Source organism: Oncorhynchus keta, chromosome 1, assembly GCF_023373465.1.
Source record: "Oncorhynchus keta strain PuntledgeMale-10-30-2019 chromosome 1, Oket_V2, whole genome shotgun sequence".
NCBI classification, from domain to species: domain Eukaryota; kingdom Metazoa; phylum Chordata; class Actinopteri; order Salmoniformes; family Salmonidae; genus Oncorhynchus; species Oncorhynchus keta.
In genome coordinates, this window is record NC_068421.1 from 93,426,665 (window position 1) to 93,446,716 (window position 20,052).

The following is a 20,052-nucleotide window of genomic DNA, read 5'->3' on the forward strand; positions in this document are numbered from 1 at the left end:
AGAACCCACACCGTACCTGGACTGAAGGGAACCACCAAAGAGCCTAGACTGAAGAGAACCACCAAAGAGCCTAGACTGAAGAGAACCACCACAGAGCCTGGACTGAAGAGAACCCCCACCGAACCTGGACTGAAGAGAACCACCACCGAACCTGGACTGAAGAGAACCACCGCTGAACATGGACTGAAGGGAACCACCAAAGAGCCTAGACCGAAGAGAACCGCCACAGAGCCTGGACTGAAGAGAACCGCCACAGAGCCTAGACCGAAGAGAACCGCCACAGAGTCTGGACTGAAGAGAACCGCCAAAGAACCTGGACCTGAAGAGCTGTGGCACAGAAAACTACGGCACCAAATCAAAGACAGGTCTCACACCTCTATTCTCCTGCTATCATATTGCGTTACCTAGGATCGTTTAAGATCATGCATCTGTTCTTACTCTTCGGGATTTCACATTTGACGGTTGATTACATAATGCATTTTCTCAGCTAACATGAAGGACGGTGCTAATAGCTTTTAATGTTTTGCTTTTGCAACAAGTGTACATGTAATGTTTTTGTTGTTGTTTGCAAATGACCGTGCAAATGATTTGTGAACATGACTATATATTGTTACTATAACGTTATAACGTTACTACATTGGCACTATATTGCTAGACACGCTTGTTTTATAATTAAACTACACACACACACACACACACACACACACTGGTGATGCGCTGGACAGCTTTTTGTTCACCCACACCTGCCAGCCATTCCTAATAACCCGTCTGCAACTGCCTTACTATATGTGATAAAGTGAAAATCAGATGCCCGCTCCAGACCCGAACCCGCTAATACAGAACAGAATACTAATACAGAACAGAATACTAATACAGAACAGAATACTAATACAGAACAGAATACTAATACAGAACAGAATACTAATACAGAACAGAATACTAATACAGAACAGAATACTAATACAGAACAGAATACTAATACAGAACAGAATACTAATACAGAACAGAATACTAATACAGAACAGAATACTAATACAGAACAGAATACTAATACAGAACATATGCTGTTCAGTCATGAGATGATGGAAAACAAAATTGGACAGACTTTTTTTTTTAGATTGGCCTACGTTTCTGCTTATAATTTCCAACATTTTGCTAAGCTATTTGTTAGACATCTTTGTCTCTAATTAGACACATGAAGCTTCTCTTCTGATCATTACTTGTTGCCCTAGAAGACTAAATAAACACTTGCTCACCAGAATAATGTCATCAGTTGATAGAATGAATGCTTCCGTCTACTTGACATCAGTAAAGGTTGTTTTCTCTTCCCTCTGCTTCTCTCGAGGAAAAGACATATAGGGAAATCAATTTGATTCGTATTAAGGAAATTAAAAGCTGTTTAAACGACCCAACATGTTTTTGATTAGATTTCAGTTGGGCTTCAATTTTTGTTTCATGTGGTTTGAAATACTATCAGGTTTCATGATGCTGATAAAGATCGCACCGCCATCTTTACAGACGGTCCCTAACCACGCTGTCAGCTTTTATGATGCTGATAAAGATCGCACCGCCACCTTTACAGACGGTCCCTAACCACGCTGTCAGCTTTTATGATGCTGATAAAGATCGCACCGCCATCTTTACAGACGGTCCCTAACCACGCTGTCAGCTTTTATGATGCTGATAAAGATCGCACCGCCATCTTTACAGACGGTCCCTAACCACGCTATCAGCTTTCATGATGCTGATAAAGATCGCACCGCCATCTTTACAGACGGTCCCTAACCACGCTGTCAGCTTTTATGATGCTGATAAAGATCGCACCGCCATCTTTACAGACGGTCCCTAACCACGCTGTCAGCTTTTATGATGCTGATAAAGATCGCACCGCCACCTTTACAGACGGTCCCTAACCACGCTGTCAGCTTTTATGATGCTGATAAAGATAGCACTGCCATCTTTACAGACGGTCCCTAACCACGCTGTCAGCTTTTATGATGCTGATAAAGATAGCATTGCCACCTTTACAGACGGTCCCTAACCACGCTGTCAGCTTTTATGATGCTGATAAAGATCGCACCGCCACCTTTACAGACGGTCCCTAACCACGCTGTCAGCTTTTATGATGCTGATAAAGATCGCACCGCCATCTTTACAGACGGTCCCTAACCACGCTGTCAGCTTTTATGATGCTGATAAAGATAGCACCGCCACCTTTACAGACGGTCCCTAACCACGCTATCAGCTTTTATGATGCTGATAAAGATAGCATTGCCACCTTTACAGACGGTCCCTAACCACGCTGTCAGCTTTTATGATGCTGATAAAGATCGCACCGCCACCTTTACAGACGGTCCCTAACCACGCTGTCAGCTTTTATGATGCTGATAAAGATAACACTGCCACCTTTACAGACGGTCCCTAACCACGCTGTCAGCTTTTATGATGCTGATAAAGATAGCACTGCCACCTTTACAGACGGTCCCTAACCACGCTGTCAGCTTTTATGATGCTGATAAAGATAACACTGCCACCTTTACAGACGGTCCCTAACCACGCTGTCAGCTTTTATGATACTGATAAAGATAACACTGCCACCTTTACAGACGGTCCCTAACCACGCTGTCAGCTTTTATGATACTGATAAAGATAACACTGCCACCTTTACAGACGGTCCCTAACCACGCTGTCAGCTTTTATGATACTGATAAAGATAGCACTGCCACCTTTACAGACGGTCCCTAACCACGCTGTCAGCTTTCATGATGCTGATAAAGATAGCACCGCCACCTTTACAGACGGTCCCTAACCACGCTGTCAGCTTTTATGATACTGATAAAGATAACACTGCCACCTTTACAGACGGTCCCTAACCACGCTGTCAGCTTTCATGATGCTGATAAAGATAGCACCGCCACCTTTACAGACGGTCCCTAACCACGCTGTCAGCTTTTATGATGCTGATAAAGATAACACTGCCACCTTTACAGACGGTCCCTAACCACGCTGTCAGCTTTTATGATGCTGATAAAGATAGCACCGCCACCTTTACAGACGGTCCCTAACCACGCTGTCAGCTTTTATGATGCTGATAAAGATAACACTGCCACCTTTACAGACGGTCCCTAAACACGCTGTCAGCTTTCATGATGCTGATAAAGATCGCACTGCCACCTTTACAGACGGTCCCTAACCACGCTGTCAGCTTTTATGATGCTGATAAAGATAGCACTGCCACCTTTACAGACGGTCCCTAACCACGCTGTCAGCTTTTATGATACTGATAAAGATAGCACTGCCACCTTTACAGACGGTCCCTAAACACGCTGTCAGCTTTCATGATGCTGATAAAGATAGCACCGCCATCTTTACAGACGGTCCCTAACCACGCTGTCAGCTTTTATGATGCTGATAAAGATAGCACCGCCACCTTTACAGACGGTCCCTAACCACGCTGTCAGCTTTTATGATGCTGATAAAGATAACACTGCCACCTTTACAGACGGTCCCTAACCACGCTGTCAGCTTTTATGATGCTGATAAAGATAACACTGCCACCTTTACAGACGGTCCCTAACCACGCTGTCAGCTTTTATGATGCTGATAAAGATAACACTGCCACCTTTACAGACGGTCCCTAACCACGCTGTCAGCTTTTATGATGCTGATAAAGATAACACTGCCACCTTTACAGACGGTCCCTAACCACGCCGTCAGCTTTCATGATGCTGATAAAGATAGCACTGCCAACTTTACAGACGGTCCCTAACCACGCTATCATTTTTTATGATGCTGATAAAGATAGCACTGCAAACTTTACAGACGGTCCCTAACCACGCTGTCAGCTTTTATGACTCTGATAAAGGTATATCATTTTACTGCAAGAAATGCTTAATTCTGCAGCAGTTAATCTTATGTGAGGCTATGTGAGAGGTGAGTAGCCAGGCTACTATTCCATTTAATCCATCTGAACAATACAGTTCCCTTGACTTGCCATTTTAAAGTCCCCGTCTCGTTACTGTAGAATTTGTATAGCACCTCACATTGAACGTAGCGGATACATAACAGAGCTGGCACTGCTACTATCCTCGTTAGACTACTGTTCTGGTCCTCTCTTCAACCACAGACTACTGTTCTGGTCCTCTCTTCAACCACAGACTACTGTTCTGGTCCTCTCTTCAACCACAGACTACTGTTCTGGTCCTCTCTTCTACAACATTAGACTACTGTTCTGGTCCTCTCTTCAACCACAGACTACTGTTCTGGTCCTCTCTTCAACCACAGACTACTGTTCTGGTCCTCTCTTCAACCACAGACTACTGTTCTGGTCCTCTCTTCAACCACAGACTACTGTTCTGGTCCTCTCTTCTACAACATTAGACTCATGTTCTGGTCCTCTCTTCAACCACAGACTACTGTTCTGGTCCTCTCTTCTATAACATTAGACTACTGTTCTGGTCCTCTCTTCTATAACATTAGACTACTGTTCTGGTCCTCTCTTCTATAACATTAGACTACTGTTCTGGTCCTCTCTTCAACCACAGACTACTGTTCTGGTCCTCTCTTCTACAACATTAGACTACTGTTCTGGTCCTCTCTTCAACCACAGACTACTGTTCTGGTCCTCTCTTCTATACATTTTACATTACATTTAAGTCATTTAGCAGACGCTCTTATCCAGAGCGACTTACAAATTGGTGCATTCACCTTATGACATCCAGTGGAACAGCCACTTTACAATAGTGCATCTAAATCTTTTAGGGGGGGGGGGGGTGAGAAGGATTACTTATCCTATCCTAGGTATTCCTTAAAGAGGTGGGGTTTCAGGTGTCTCCGGAAGGTGGTGATTGACTCCGCTGTCCTGGCGTCGTGAGGGAGTTTGTTCCACCATTGGGGGGCCAGAGCAGCGAACAGTTTTGACTGGGCTGAGCGGGAACTGTACTTCGTTTGACTTAGCAAACGAGGATCGGATGTCGTCGACCTTCTTTTCAAAATGGTTGACGAAGTCATCTGCAGAGAGGGCACTGCGTTCATCCACCTCTGGCCTGCTCGCCTCCCTACCACTGAGGAAGTACAGTTCCCGCTCAGCCCAGTCAAAACTGTTCGCTGCTCTGGCCCCCCAATGGTGGAACAAACTCCCTCACGACGCCAGGACAGCGGAGTCAATCACCACCTTCCGGAGACACCTGAAACCCCACCTCTTCAAGGAATATGTGGTAAGTAAGGGTAAGTAAGGGTAAGTAATCCTTCTCACCCCCAAAAAAAAAAGATTTAGATGCAAGTGGCTGTTCCACTGGATGCCATAAGGTGTATGCACCAATTTGTAAGTCGCTCTGGATAAGAGTGTCTGCTAAATGACTTAAATGTAATGTAAATGAGAGGGAGGAGGGGGAGGAGGATTCAGGAGGGAGGAGAAGGTGGCAAAGAGCTTCCTAGGGTTAGAGGCAGATGCTTGGAATTTAGAGTGGTAGAAAGTGGCTTTAGCAGCAGAGACAGAGGAGGAAAATTTAGAGAGGAGGGAGTGAAAGGATGCCAGGTCCGCAGGGAGGCGAGTTTTCCTCCATTTCCGCTCGGCTGCCCGGAGCCCTGTTCTGTGAGCTCGCAATGAGTCGTCGAGCCACGGAGCGGGAGGGGAGGACCGAGCCGGCCTGGAGGATAGGGGACATAGAGAGTCAAAGGATGCAGAAAGGGAGGAGAGGAGGGTTGAGGAGGCAAAATCAGGAGATAGGTTGGAGAAGGTTTGAGCAGAGGGAAGAGATGATAGGATGGAAGAGGAGAGAGTAGCGGGGGAGAGAGAGCGAAGGTTGGGACGGCGCGATACCATCCGAGTAGTGGCCGTGTGGGAAGTGTTGGATGAGAGCGAGAGGGAAAAGGATACAAGGTAGTGGTCGGAGACTTGGAGGGGAGTTGCAATGGGGTTAGTGGAAGAACAGCATCTAGTAAAGATGAGGTCGAGCGTATTGCCTGCCTTGTGAGTAGGGGGGGAAGGTGAGAGGGTGAGGTCAAAAGAGGAGAGGAGTGGAAAGAAGGAGGCAGAGAGGAATGAGTCAAAGGTAGACGTGGGGAGGTTAAAGTCGACCAGAACTGTGAGAGGTGAGCCGTCCTCAGGAAAGGAGCTTATCAAGGCATCAAGCTCATTGATGAACTCTCAGAGGGAACCTGGAGGGCGATAAATGATAAGGATGTTAAGCTTGAAAGGGCTGGTAACTGTGACAGCATGGAATTCAAAGGAGGCGATAGACAGATGGGTAAGGGGAGAAAGAGAGAATGACCACTTGGGAGAGATGAGGATCCCGGTGCCACCACCCCGCTGACCAGAAGCTCTCGGGGTGTGCGAGAACACGTGGGCGGACGAGGAGAGAGCAGTAGGAGTAGCAGTGTTATCTGTGGTGATCCATGTTTCCGTCAGTGCCAAGAAGTCGAGGGACTGGAGGGAGGCATAGGCTGAGATGAACTCTGCCTTGTTGGCCGCAGATCGGCAGTTCCAGAGGCTACCGGAGACCTGGAACTCCACGTGGGTCGTGCGCGCTGGGACCACCAGATTAGGGTGGCCGCGGCCACGCGGTGTGGAGCGTTTGTATGGTCTGTGCAGAGAGGAGAGAACAGGGATAGACAGACACATAGTTGACAGGCTACAGAAGAGGCTACGCTAATGCAAGGAGATTGGAATGACAAGTGGACTACACGTCTCGAATGTTCAGAAAGTTAAGCTTACGTAGCAAGAATCTTATTGACTAAAATGATTAAAATGATACAGTACTGCTGAAGTAGGCTAGCTGGCAGTGGCTGCGTTGTTGACACTACACTAATCAAGTTGTTCCGTTGAGTGTAATAGTTTCTACAGTGCAGCTATTCGGGGGCTAGCTGGCTAGCTAGCAGTGTTGATTACGTTACGTTGAAATTAAAAGAACGACAATAGCTGGCTAGCTAACCTAGAAAATCGCTCTAGACTACACAATTATCTTTGATACAAGGACGGCTATGTAGCTAGCTATGTAGCTAGCTACGATCAAGCAAATCAAACCGTTGTGCTGTAATGAAATGAAATGAAAATGTGATACTACCTGTGGAGCGAAGCGGAATGCGACCGGGTTGTTGAGTGGGAAGTTAATTCGGTAGACGTTGGCTAGCTGTTAGCTGTTAGCTGTTAGCTAGCTAGCAGTGTCTCCTACGTTAAGGACGACAAATAGCTGGCTAGCTAACCTCGGTAAATTAAGATAATCACTCTAAGACTACACACTCTAAACTACACAATTATCTTGGATACGAAGACAGCAAAGACAACTATGTAGCTAGCTAACACTACACTAATCAAGTCGTTCAGTTGAGTGTAATAGTTTCTACGGTGCTGCTATACGGTGGACGTTAGCTATGTGGCTAGCTGCTGGGCAGTAGACTACGTTAGGACGACGAAATACGATAATTACGCAATTATCTTTGATACAAAGACGGCTATGTAGCTAGCTAAGAAGAAATTGCTAAGATTAGACAAACTGTTCTGGTCCTCTCTTCTATAACATTAGACTACTGTTCTGGTCCTCTCTTCTACAACATTAGACTACTGTTCTGGTCCTCTCTTCTATAACATTAGACTACTGTTCTGGTCCTCTCTTCTATAACATTAGACTACTGTTCTGGTCCTCTCTTCTACAACATTAGACTACTGTTCTGGTCCTCTCTTCTACAACATTAGACTACTGTTCTGGTCCTCTCTTCAACCACAGACTACTGTTCTGGTCCTCTCTTCAACCACAGACTACTGTTCTGGTCCTCTCTTCTACAACATTAGACTACTGTTCTGGTCCTCTCTTCAACCACAGACTACTGTTCTGGTCCTCTCTTCAACCACAGACTACTGTTCTGGTCCTCTCTTCTACAACATTAGACTACTGTTCTGGTCCTCTCTTCTATGACAACAGACTACTGTTCTGGTCCTCTCTTCTACAACATTAGACTACTGTTCTGGTCCTCTCTTCAACCACAGACTACTGTTCTGGTCCTCTCTTCAACCACAGACTACTGTTCTGGTCCTCTCTTCAACCACAGACTACTGTTCTGGTCCTCTCTTCAACCACAGACTACTGTTCTGGTCCTCTCTTCAACCACAGACTACTGTTCTGGTCCTCTCCTTTATTTAATTTCAAATGTCCATTTCGCAACTTTTCTCTTATTGAATTAAACTCTGACATCATTGTCCTTTTGGCCTCAGTGGATCAACGTTAACTTTCTCTGCCCAAGTTTCCAAAAGCATTTGGCATCTTAGAGTTAGGCCGTAGAGCTGAGACTACACACTAGATACAGTTAGACTCTATAGCTGAGGCTACACACTAACACTAGATACAGACTCTATAGCTGAGACTACACACTAACACGAGATACAGTTAGACTCTATAGCTGAGACTACACACTAACACTAGATACAGTTAGACCCTATATCTGAGACTACACATTAGATACAGTTACACTCTATAGCTGAGACTACACACTAGATACAGTTAGACTCTATAGCTGAGACTACACACTAACACTAGATACAGTTAGACTCTATAGCTGAGACTACACACTAGATACAGTTAGACTCTATAGCTGAGACTACACACTAACACTAGATACAGTTAGACTCTATAGCTGAGACTACACACTAGATACAGTTAGACTCTATAGCTGAGACAACACACTAGATAAAGTTAGACTCTATAGCTGAGACTACACACTAGATACAGTTAGACTCTATAGCTGAGACGACACACTAGATACAGTTAGACTCTATAGCTGAGACGACACACTAGATACAGTTAGACTATAGCTGAGACTACACACTAGATACAGTTAGACTCTATAGCTGAGACAACACACTAACACTAGATACAGACTCTATAGCTGAGACTACACACTAACACTAGATACAGACTCTATAGCTGAGACTACACACTAACACTAGATACAGTTAGACTCTATAGCTGAGACTACACACTAACACTAGATACAGACTCTATAGCTGAGACTACACACTAACACTAGATACAGTTAGACTCTATAGCTGAGACTACACACTAGATACAGTTAGACTCTATAGATGAGACGACACACTAACACTATATACAGACTCTATAGCTGAAACTACACACTAACACTAGATACAGTTAGACTCTATAGCTGAGACTACACACTAACACTAGATACAGACTCTATAGCTGAAACTACACACTAACACTAGATACAGTTAGACTCTATAGCTGAGACTACACACTAACACTAGATACAGACTCTATAGCTGAGACTACACACTAACACTAGATACAGACTCTATAGCTGAGACTACACACTAACACTAGATACAGACTCTATAGCTGAGACTACACACTAACACTATATACAGACTCTATAGCTGAAACTACACACTAACACTAGATACAGTTAGACTCTATAGCTGAGACTACACACTAACACTAGATACAGACTCTATAGCTGAGACTACACACTAACACTAGATACAGACTCTATAGCTGAGACTACACACTAACACTATATACAGACTCTATAGCTGAAACTACACACTCACACTAGATACAGTTAGACTCTATAGCTGAGACTACACACTAACACTAGATACAGACTCTATAGCTGAAACTACACACTAACACTAGATACAGTTAGACTCTATAGCTGAGACTACACACTAACACTAGATACAGACTCTATAGCTGAGACTACACACTAACACTAGATACAGACTCTATAGCTGAGACTACACACTAACACTAGATACAGACTATAGCTGAGACTACACACTAACACTAGATACAGACTCTATAGCTGAGACTACACACTAACACTAGATACAGACTCTATAGCTGAGACTACACACTAACACTAGATACAGACTCTATAGCTGAGACTACACACTAACACTAGATACAGACTCTATAGCTGAGACTACACACTAACACTAGATACAGACTCTATAGCTGAAACTACACACTAACACTAGATACAGACTCTATAGCTGAGACTACACACTAACACTAGATACAGACTCTATAGCTGAGAATACACACTAACACTAGATACAGACTCTATAGCTGAGACTACACACTAACACTAGATACAGACTCTATAGCTGAGACTACACACTAACACTAGAAACAGACTCTATAGCTGAGACTACACACTAACACTAGATACAGACTCTATAACTGAGACTACACACTAACACTAGATACAGACTCTATAGCTGAGTCTACACACTAACACTAGATACAGTTAGACTCTATAGCTGAGACTACACACTAACACTAGATACAGACTCTATAGCTGAGACTACACACTAACACTAGATACAGACTCTATAGCTGAAACTACACACTAACACTAGATACAGTTAGACTCTATAGCTGAGACTACACACTAACACTATATACAGACTCTATAGCTGAAACTACACACTAACACTAGATACAGTTAGACTCTATAGCTGAGACTACACACTAACACTAGATACAGACTCTATAGCTGAAACTACACACTAACACTAGATACAGTTAGAATCTATAGCTGAGACTACACACTAACACTAGATACAGACTCTATAGCTGAGACTACACACTAACACTAGATACAGACTCTATAGCTGAGACTACACACTAACACTAGATACAGACTATAGCTGAGACTACACACTAACACTAGATACAGACTCTATAGCTGAGACTACACACTAACACTAGATACAGACTCTATAGCTGAGACTACACACTAACACTAGATACAGACTCTATAGCTGAGACTACACATTAACACTAGATACAGACTCTATAGCTGAGACTACACACTAACACTAGATACAGACTCTATAGCTGAGACTACACACTAACACCAGATACAGACTCTATAGCTGAGACTACACACTAACACTAGATACAGACTCTATAGCTGAGACTACACACTAACACTAGATACAGACTCCATAGCTGAAACTACACACTAACACTAGATACAGACTCTATAGCTGAGACTACACACGAACACTAGATACAGACTCTATAGCTGAGACTACACACTAACACTAGATACAGACTCTATAGCTGAGACTACACACTAACACTAGATACAGACTCTATATCTGAGACTACACACTAACACTAGATACAGACTCTATAGCTGAGACTACGCACTAACACTAGATACAGACTCTATATCTGAGACTACACACTAACACTAGATACAGACTCTATAGCTGAGACTACACACTAACACTAGATACAGACTCTATAGCTGAGACTACACACTAACAATAGATACAGACTCTATAGCTGAGACTCCACACTAACACTAGATACAGACTCTATAGCTGAGACTACACACTAACACTAGATACAGACTCTATAGCTGAGACTACACACTAACACTAGATACAGACTCTATAGCTGAGACTACACACTAACACTAGATACAGACTCTATATCTGAGACTACACACTAACACTAGATACAGACTCTATAGCTGAGACTACGCACTAACACTAGATACAGACTCTATATCTGAGACTACACACTAACACTAGATACAGACTCTATAGCTGAGACTACACACTAACACTAGATACAGACTCTATAGCTGAGACTACACACTAACACTAGATACAGTTAGACTCTATAGCTGAGACCACACACTAACACTAGATACAGACTATAGCTGAGACTACACACTAACACTAGATACAGACTCTATAGCTATAACTACACACTAACACTAGATACAGAATCTATAGCTGAGACTACACACTAACACTAGATACAGACTCTATAGCTATAACTACGCACTAACACTAGATACAGACTCTATATCTGAGACTACACACTAACACTAGATACAGACTCTATAGCTGAGACTACACACTAACACTAGATACAGACTCTATAGCTGAGACTACACACTAACACTAGATACAAAGAATGAAAGAAAAATCTCAACGTAGCCTACAGATCTGAATTACACAACAGTTGTAAATTGATGGATTTTTGTTGTATATATATATTGTTTTTTTTTCTCTTTATTCAACGCGGACGCAACCAGCCCTTCATCCACACAATATTTCATGACCCCAAACCCCATGGATATAACCCGTGAGGTCTGCGGGTTATGAGTCAATCCGCGCATCACTAACACTAACTATATTTTTTGGGGATGCCGAGTGGTTCAGTGTAAATTGCATGCGTCATGTTGTAAATGTGAAGTTATAGATAATAAATACTTTTTTTTTAAATGTCACAGTGCACTACAGTGTCTCCAGTTTGTTACGGGGGGGGATTAGCTTCTCTACACCACTCCATTCAATCTCCGCTCAATTTAGCCATCAGAATGTAAACCTAATATATCTGTAACCCACCCCAGTGTCTGCATCTGTTGCATTCTCTCGTTCTGTTCACCGTGTTCTAATTGGTCCTCAATGGTGTCATTGATTATTGACACAAATCCATTGGAGACACAAATTACAATGGAAGGCAGGTAGTAATTGCCAGCTAATCGTTGGGCACTTTGCGTCTGCTAAATGACTTACATGTAAATGTAATTAGTTTGGTAGTAGTAGGTATGTAGACACACATACAGTGTCTTCAGATAAGTATTCACACCCCTTCACTTTTTTCCACATTTTCTTGTGTTACAAAGTGGGATTAAAATGGATGTAATTGTCATAATGTCAAATTTGAACAAAAATATATATTTTTTAAATGTTTTAATAATGGGAAATAAAATACAGAAATATTTGATTTACCTAACTGTTAACACTCTTAATTCAATACTTTGTAGAAGCACCTTTGCCAGCGATTACAGATATGAGTCTTTCTGGGTAATTCTCGAAGAGCTTTCCACACCTGAATTGTGCACCATTTGCCCATTATTCTCCTCAAAATTCTTAAAGCTCTGTAAAGTTGATTGTTGATCATTAATAGACAGACATTTTCAAGTCTTGCCGTAGATTTTCAGCCCAATTTAAGTCAAAACTGTAACCAGGCCACTCAGGAACATTCAACTTCAGTGTATATTTATTTGTTTAAGGTCCTTGTCCTGCTGTAAGATGAATTAGTCTCCCATTGTCTGTTGGATTTTGCCAGTGCTTAGTTCTATTCCATTTCTTTAAATCCCCAGAAAAAAACTCCCTAGCCCTTGCCGATGACAAGCATACCCATAACATGATGCAGCTACCACCATGCTTGAAAATACTAATCAAATTGTATTTGTCACATGCGCCAAATACAGTAGACCTTACTTACGTGATGTGTTGGATTTGCCCCAAACATAAAGTTAATTTCTTTCCTTCTTTTCACTCGGTCATTTTGGTTATCTCCTATCACCGTTAAACTATGTAACTGTTTTAAAGTCATCATTGGCCTCGTGGTAAAATCCGAGACATGCGGTTTCCTTCCTCTCCTGCAACTGAGTTAGGAAGGACGCCTATATCATTTCTAACAACGGAATTCAACTTTGACATTATGAGGTACTGTGTGTAGATCAGTGACAAAATCTAAATGTAATCCATTTTAAAAATCAGGCTCTAACATAACAAAAGCTCAGACGAAGGCCTTGAGGCCGATACGCAAAGCTTTTAATAAAGAGCAGTGATACTAGCCAGAGCAGTGTGCAGGTTTCTTCTTTGTTCTCATCTTATTCAACTGTTACCATGCACCTGCAACAAAGTTAGCTCAGATGTGCGAGTGCATTTTGAATTTAGGCTCTAACACAACAAAATGTGGAAAAAGTCAAAGGGTGTGAATGTTTTCTGACAGCGCTGTAGATCCTATGGAATGAAAACAGTGGCTATCATAAGTATTCACCCCCTTGGGCTTTTTAACCACATTTTGTGATGTTGCAAAGTGGGATTGAAATAGCTAACATTTTTACATTGAACTACACAATTGTTTTTTTTTACATAATGTCAAAGTGAAAATAAAATTCAACAAATTTGTAAAACTTTTTAAATTTTAAATCTAGCTGTTGAATACTTTGTTTAGGCAAGCCTAAATTAGTTTTAGGAGTTAAAATGCGGCTTAACAAATCACATAATAAGTTACTCTGTGCGAAATATTGTTTGACATGATTTTATGATGACTACGCCTTTAATCTGTATGGTCCCTCAATCAAATCACAGATTTATCTACAAAGACCAGGGAGCATTTTGAAAGCTTCAGAAAGAAGGGCAGTGATTGGTAGATGGGTAACAATAACAAAACAGACATTGAATATCTCTTTAAGCATGGTCAACTTAATAACTATACTACAGCATGATGCATTAAACCACCCAGACACGTCAAAGATACAGTCGTCCCTCTGAACTGAGCTGCAGGAGAGGAAGGAAACTGAGCTGCAGGACAGGAAGGAAACTGAGCTGCAGGAGAGGAAGGAAACTGAGCTGCAGGAGAGGAAGGAAACTGAGCTGCAGGACAGGAAGGAAACTGAGCTGCAGGAGAGGAAGGAAACTGCTCAGGGATGTCACTAAGAGGTCGTTAGTGATTTTAAAACAGCTACGGAGTTCAATGGCTGTGATGGGAGGAAACTGAGGATAGATCAACAACATTGCAGTGACTAGGCTTGGGCGATATACCGTATATACAGCATAGCCGTATATATGGGGTGGCAGGGTAGCCTAGTGGTTAGAGTGGAGGGGCGGCAGGGTAGCCTAGTGGTTAGAGTGGAGGGGCGGCAGGGTAGCCTAGTGGTTAGAGTGGAGGGGCGGCAGGGTAGCCTAGTGGTTAGAGTGGAGGGGCGGCAGGGTAGCCTAGTGGTTAGAGTGTAGAGGTGGCAGGGTAGCCTAGTGGTTAGAGTGGAGGGGCGGCAGGGTAGCCTAGTGGTTAGAGTGTAGAGGTGGCAGGGTAGCCTAGTGGTTAGAGTGGAGGGGCGGCAGGGTAGCCTAGTGGTTAGAGTGTAGAGGTGGTAGGGTAGCCTAGTGGTTAGAGTGGAGGGGCGGCAGGGTAGCCTAGTGGTTAGAGTGGAGGGGTGGTAGGGTAGCCTAGTGGTTAGAGTGTAGAGGTGGCAGGGTAGCCTAGTGGTTAGAGTGGAGGGGCGGCAGGGTAGCCTAGTGGTTAGAGTGTAGAGGTGGTAGGGTAGCCTAGTGGTTAGAGTGGAGGGGCGGCAGGGTAGCCTAGTGGTTAGAGTGGAGGGGCGGCAGGGTAGCCTAGTGATTAGAGTGGAGGGTGGTAGGGTAGCCTAGTGGTGAGAGTGGAGGGCGGCAGGGTAGCCTAGTGGTTAGAGTGGAGGGGTGGTAGGGTAGCCTAGTGATTAGAGTGGAGGGGCGGCAGGGTAGCCTAGTGGTTAGAGTGGAGGGGCGGCAGGGTAGCCTAGTGATTAGAGTGGAGGGGCGGTAGGGTAGCCTAGTGGTGAGAGTGGAGGGGCGGCAGGGTAGCCTAGTGATTAGAGTGGAGGGGTGGTAGGGTAGCCTAGTGGTGAGAGTGGAGGGGCGGCAGGGTAGCCTAGTGATTAGAGTGGAGGGGTGGTAGGGTAGCCTAGTGGTGAGAGTGGAGGGGCGGCAGGGTAGCCTAGTGGTTAGAGTGTAGAGGTGGCAGGGTAGCCTAGTGGTTAGAGTGGAGGGGCGGCAGGGTAGCCTAGTGGTTAGAGTGGAGGGGCGGCAGGGTAGCCTAGTGGTTAGAGTGGAGGGGCGGTAGGGTAGCCTAGTGATTAGAGTGGAGGGGCGGCAGGGTAGCCTAGTGGTTAGAGTGGAGGGGCGGCAGAGTAGCCTAGTGATTAGAGTGGAGGGGTGGTAGGGTAGCCTAGTGGTGAGAGTGGAGGGGCGGCAGGGTAGCCTAGTGATTAGAGTGGAGGGGCGGCAGGGTAGCCTAGTGGTTAGAGTGGAGGGGCGGCAGGGTAGCCTAATGGTTAGAGTGGAGGGGCGGCAGGGTAGCCTAGTGGTTAGAGTGTTGGACTATTAACCGAAAAGTTGCAAGATCGAATCCCCGAGCTGACAAGGTAAAAATCTGTCATTCTGCCCCTGAACAAGGCAGTTAACCCACTGTTTCCTAGGCCGTCATTGAAAATAAGAATTTGTTCTTAACTGACTTGCCTCGTTAAATAAAGGTCAAATAAAACAATAAATGCGGACTGTCTGATTTTCAATACTGCTTGGGCTGCGGGCGGTGTGTCTAAGATGTGTTAAATACATCACATCCAACTCAGGACTCCAGGGGCCTCATTTATAAACCGTGCATACAAAATATGCGTATGCCAGTTTTCACAAAAAAGTTAGCATTTATTTTTTTTAAATTGACTTGACATGAGAATGTGCTCACCTCCTCGCAAATTTTCATTTTTTATTGTCATGTGGCACAAGTGCAGGGAAATGCCTTCTTGCTTTGCACTTTCTGTCACGCCTTCCGCCAAAGTCGGTCCCTCTCCTTGTTCGGGCGGTGTTCGGCGGTCAACGTCACCGACCTTCTAGCCAGCACTGATCCATTTTTCATTTTCCATTGGTTTTGTCTTATCTTCCTTCACACTTGGTTCCAAATCCCATCAATTACATGTTGTGTATTTAACCCTCTGTTCTCCCCTCGTGTCTTTGTCGGAGATTGTTTAGTTTGTATGAGATGTGCATTTGAGTGTTGGTGCGCGACGGGAATTTTGTACCCACTTTGTTATTTTGTACATTTTGGAGATTGTCAGCATTTATTAAAAACTCAGTTTATACCAAGTTCGTTCTCCTGCGCCTGACTTTCCTGCCACCAACACACACCCCTTACACTTTCCCAACAATGCAGTAACAAATATCAGTAGTACCGATAAAAAAGTGAAGTATAACAAAAAAATACACAAGAAATAGAACTGTTACTACTGTAAGTACAGTAATTACATTTATTTCAGTAGCCTGGACTACAATGTTTTAGAAGTCATGGGTAGGCCATCATATTTAGATTGGGGAAAAATTGATATAAAACATTGTTGAATTTAAACGTTCTACTTACAGGTCCACGACAATTTACCGTTGTTTTCTCGTTCAGAAAAAGACCGTCCTTTTAAATTACTGTTTAAGATGAAAACATTCTGCCAACACAGTGAATAGACTGGCAGCTTATGGACAAATATTTGACAATATGGGTAGGCTACAGTATCGCTGTGCAATAGGTGTCAATGATGTTCGTTGACTATTTCATCTCTGAGCCTATACCAAGACAGGACATATAAACCCAATAATTAATTGATAAACTAAATATTGAACAACAATGCTGTGGCCTAATGCCAATACTTCCAAAATATACAGCAAATAAATGGTGTTATTGTCACCATAGAAGGTGAATAAAGGGTGTTATTGTCACCATAAAAGGTGAATAAAGGGTGTTATTGTCACCATAAAAGGTGACAGGAGGGTGTTATTGTCACCATAAAAGGTGAATAAAGGGTGTTATTGTCAACATAAAAGGTGAATAAAGGGTGTTACTGTCACCATAGAAGGTGAATAAAGGGTGTTATTGTCACCATAGAAGGTGACAGGAGGGTGTTATTGTCACCATAAAAGGTGAATAAAGGGTGTTATTGTCACCATAGAAGGTGAATAAAGGGTGTTATTGTCACCATAGAAGGTGACAGGAGGGTGTTATTGTCACCATAAAAGGTGAATAAAGGGTGTTATTGTCAACATAAAAGGTGAATAAAGGGTGTTATTGTCAACATAAAAGGTGAATAAAGGGTGTTACTGTCACCATAAAAGGTGAATAAAGGGTGTTATTGTCAACATAAAAGGTGGATAAAGGGTGTTACTGTCACCATAAAAGGTGAATAAAGGGTGTTATTGTCACCATAAAAGGTGGATAAAGGGTGTTATTGTCACCATAAAAGGTGGATAAAGGGTGTTATTGTCAACATAAAAGGTGAATAAAGGGTGTTATTGTCACCATAAAAGGTGAATAAAGGGTGTTATTGTCACCATAAAAGGTGAATAAAGGGTGTTATTGTCACCATAAAAGGTGGATAAAGGGTGTTATTGTCACCATAAAAGGTGAATAAAGGGTGTTATTGTCACCATAAAAGGTGAATAAAGGGTGTTATTGTCACCATAAAAGGTGGATAAAGGGTGTTATTGTCACCATAAAAGGTGAATAAAGGGTGTTATTGTCACCATAAAAGGTGGATAAAGGGTGTTATTGTCACCATAAAAGGTGGATAAAGGGTGTTATTGTCACCATAAAAGGTGGATAAAGGGTGTTACTGTCACCATAAAAGGTGAATAAAGGGTGTTATTGTCACCATAAAAGGTGAATAAAGGGTGTTATTGTCACCATAAAAGGTGGATAAAGGGTGTTATTGTCAACATAAAAGGTGGATAAAGGGTGTTATTGTCACCATAAAAGGTGAATAAAGGGTGTTATTGTCACCATAAAAGGTGAATAAAGGGTGTTATTGTCACCATAAAAGGTGAATAAAGGGTGTTATTGTCACCATAAAAGGTGAATAAAGGGTGTTATTGTCACCATAGAAGGTGAATAAAGGGTGTTATTGTCACCATAAAAGGTGGATAAAGGGTGTTATTGTCACCATAGAAGGTGGATAAAGGGTGTTATTGTCACCATAAAAGGTGAATAAGGGTGTTATTGTCACCATAAAAGGTGAATAAAGGGTGTTATTGTCACCATAAAAGGTGAATAAAGGGTGTTATTGTCACCATAAAAGGTGAATAAAGGGTGTTATTGTCAACATAAAAGGTGAATAAAGGGTGTTACTGTCACCATAAAAGGTGAATAAAGGGTGTTATTGTCACCATAAAAGGTGAATAAAGGGTGTTATTGTCACCATAAAAGGTGAATAAAGGGTGTTATTGTCACCATAAAAGTTGGATAAAGGGTGTTATTGTCACCATAAAAGGTGGATAAAGGGTGTTATTGTCACCATAAAAGCTGAATAAAGGGTGTTATTGTCACCATAAAAGGTGGATAAAGGGTGTTATTGTCACCATAAAAGGTCCAGGTGAAGTTTTAATGCATGCACAGGTTTACAATAGGTCTGATTCATAATGACAAACATGGTGTATGTGTGGCCTACGCCAAGTTGATAAATCTCAATGTTTTGCAGAAAGCAGAAACGTAGCGTGAAATGTACACAACGGTTATAAAAGGAGGCCACAGCAATGCATTTGGTTTGCTAAACTTGCTCGCTAAGTGGCTAGATGTCAAAAGGTCAATCTTCTTGGTTACAGATTCTGGATCAACATCCCTGTTACCTATTGTTTTGTGTGTTTCTTAAAATAGCGGCTCTTGTGTGCGTTTCTGTTAATGCAGAATAACCCAGTAATGGCACAGAAACGGTATGACAGTATTAAAATGTGAATAGCACTCACCCTTAGTAGTGACTCCACAAAAATGACTCAAATGACAAAGTGAAAACAACAATACTTTAGTATACAGACTAAAAAATATTGCAAGACACGTATCCAGTATGGAACAAGGCACTAAAGTAATACTGCAAGACAAAATCAGGGCAAAGGAAGCCTTATGTTTGGGGCAAATCCAACACAACACATCACTGAGTAACTGACTTGTTCTGATTAAGCATGGTGGTGGCTGCATCATGTTATGGGTATGCTTGATAAAAAACGAGATTTAAAAAAAGAAACGGGGTGAAACTAGCCACAGGAAAACTCCCAGAGGAAAACCTGCTTCATACTGCTTCTGTGTTAGGCTACTGCGTTGGGCCACTGCATTGGGCTACTGCGTTGGGCTACTGCATTGGGCTACTGCGCTGGGCTACTGTGTTGGGCTACTGCATTAGGCTACTGTGTTGGGTCACTGCATTGGGCTACTGCATTGGGCTACTGCATTGGGCTACTGCGTTGGGCTACTGCGTTGGGCTACTGCATTGGGCTACTGCGTTGGGCTACTGCATTGGGCTACTGCGCTGGGCTACTGTGTTGGGCTACTGCATTAGGCTACTGTGTTGGGCTACTGCATTGGGCTACTGCATTGGGCTACTGCGTTGGGCTACTGCGTTAGGCTACTGCATTGGGCTACTGTGTTGGGTCACTGCATTGGGCTACTAGATTGGGCTACTGCGTTGGGCTACTGCGTTGGGCCACTG

General features: G+C 43.1%; 1 long non-coding RNA gene across 4 annotated transcripts in view; it reads left to right on the forward strand.

Moving 5' to 3' along the window:
- The first annotated feature begins 14,634 nt into the window (after positions 1-14,634).
- Positions 14,635-20,052, forward strand: part of LOC127908303 (uncharacterized) — a 115,010-nt gene continuing 109,592 nt past the window's right edge. For 3 of the 4 annotated variants that reach the window (XR_008066753.1, XR_008066754.1, XR_008066751.1), the window contains exons 1-3: positions 14,635-14,928; positions 15,028-15,093; positions 15,554-15,627. This is a non-coding gene — a long non-coding RNA (uncharacterized LOC127908303). The remainder of the gene's footprint in view (positions 14,929-15,027; positions 15,094-15,553; positions 15,628-20,052) is intronic. The other variant, XR_008066752.1, reaches the window with a different exon arrangement.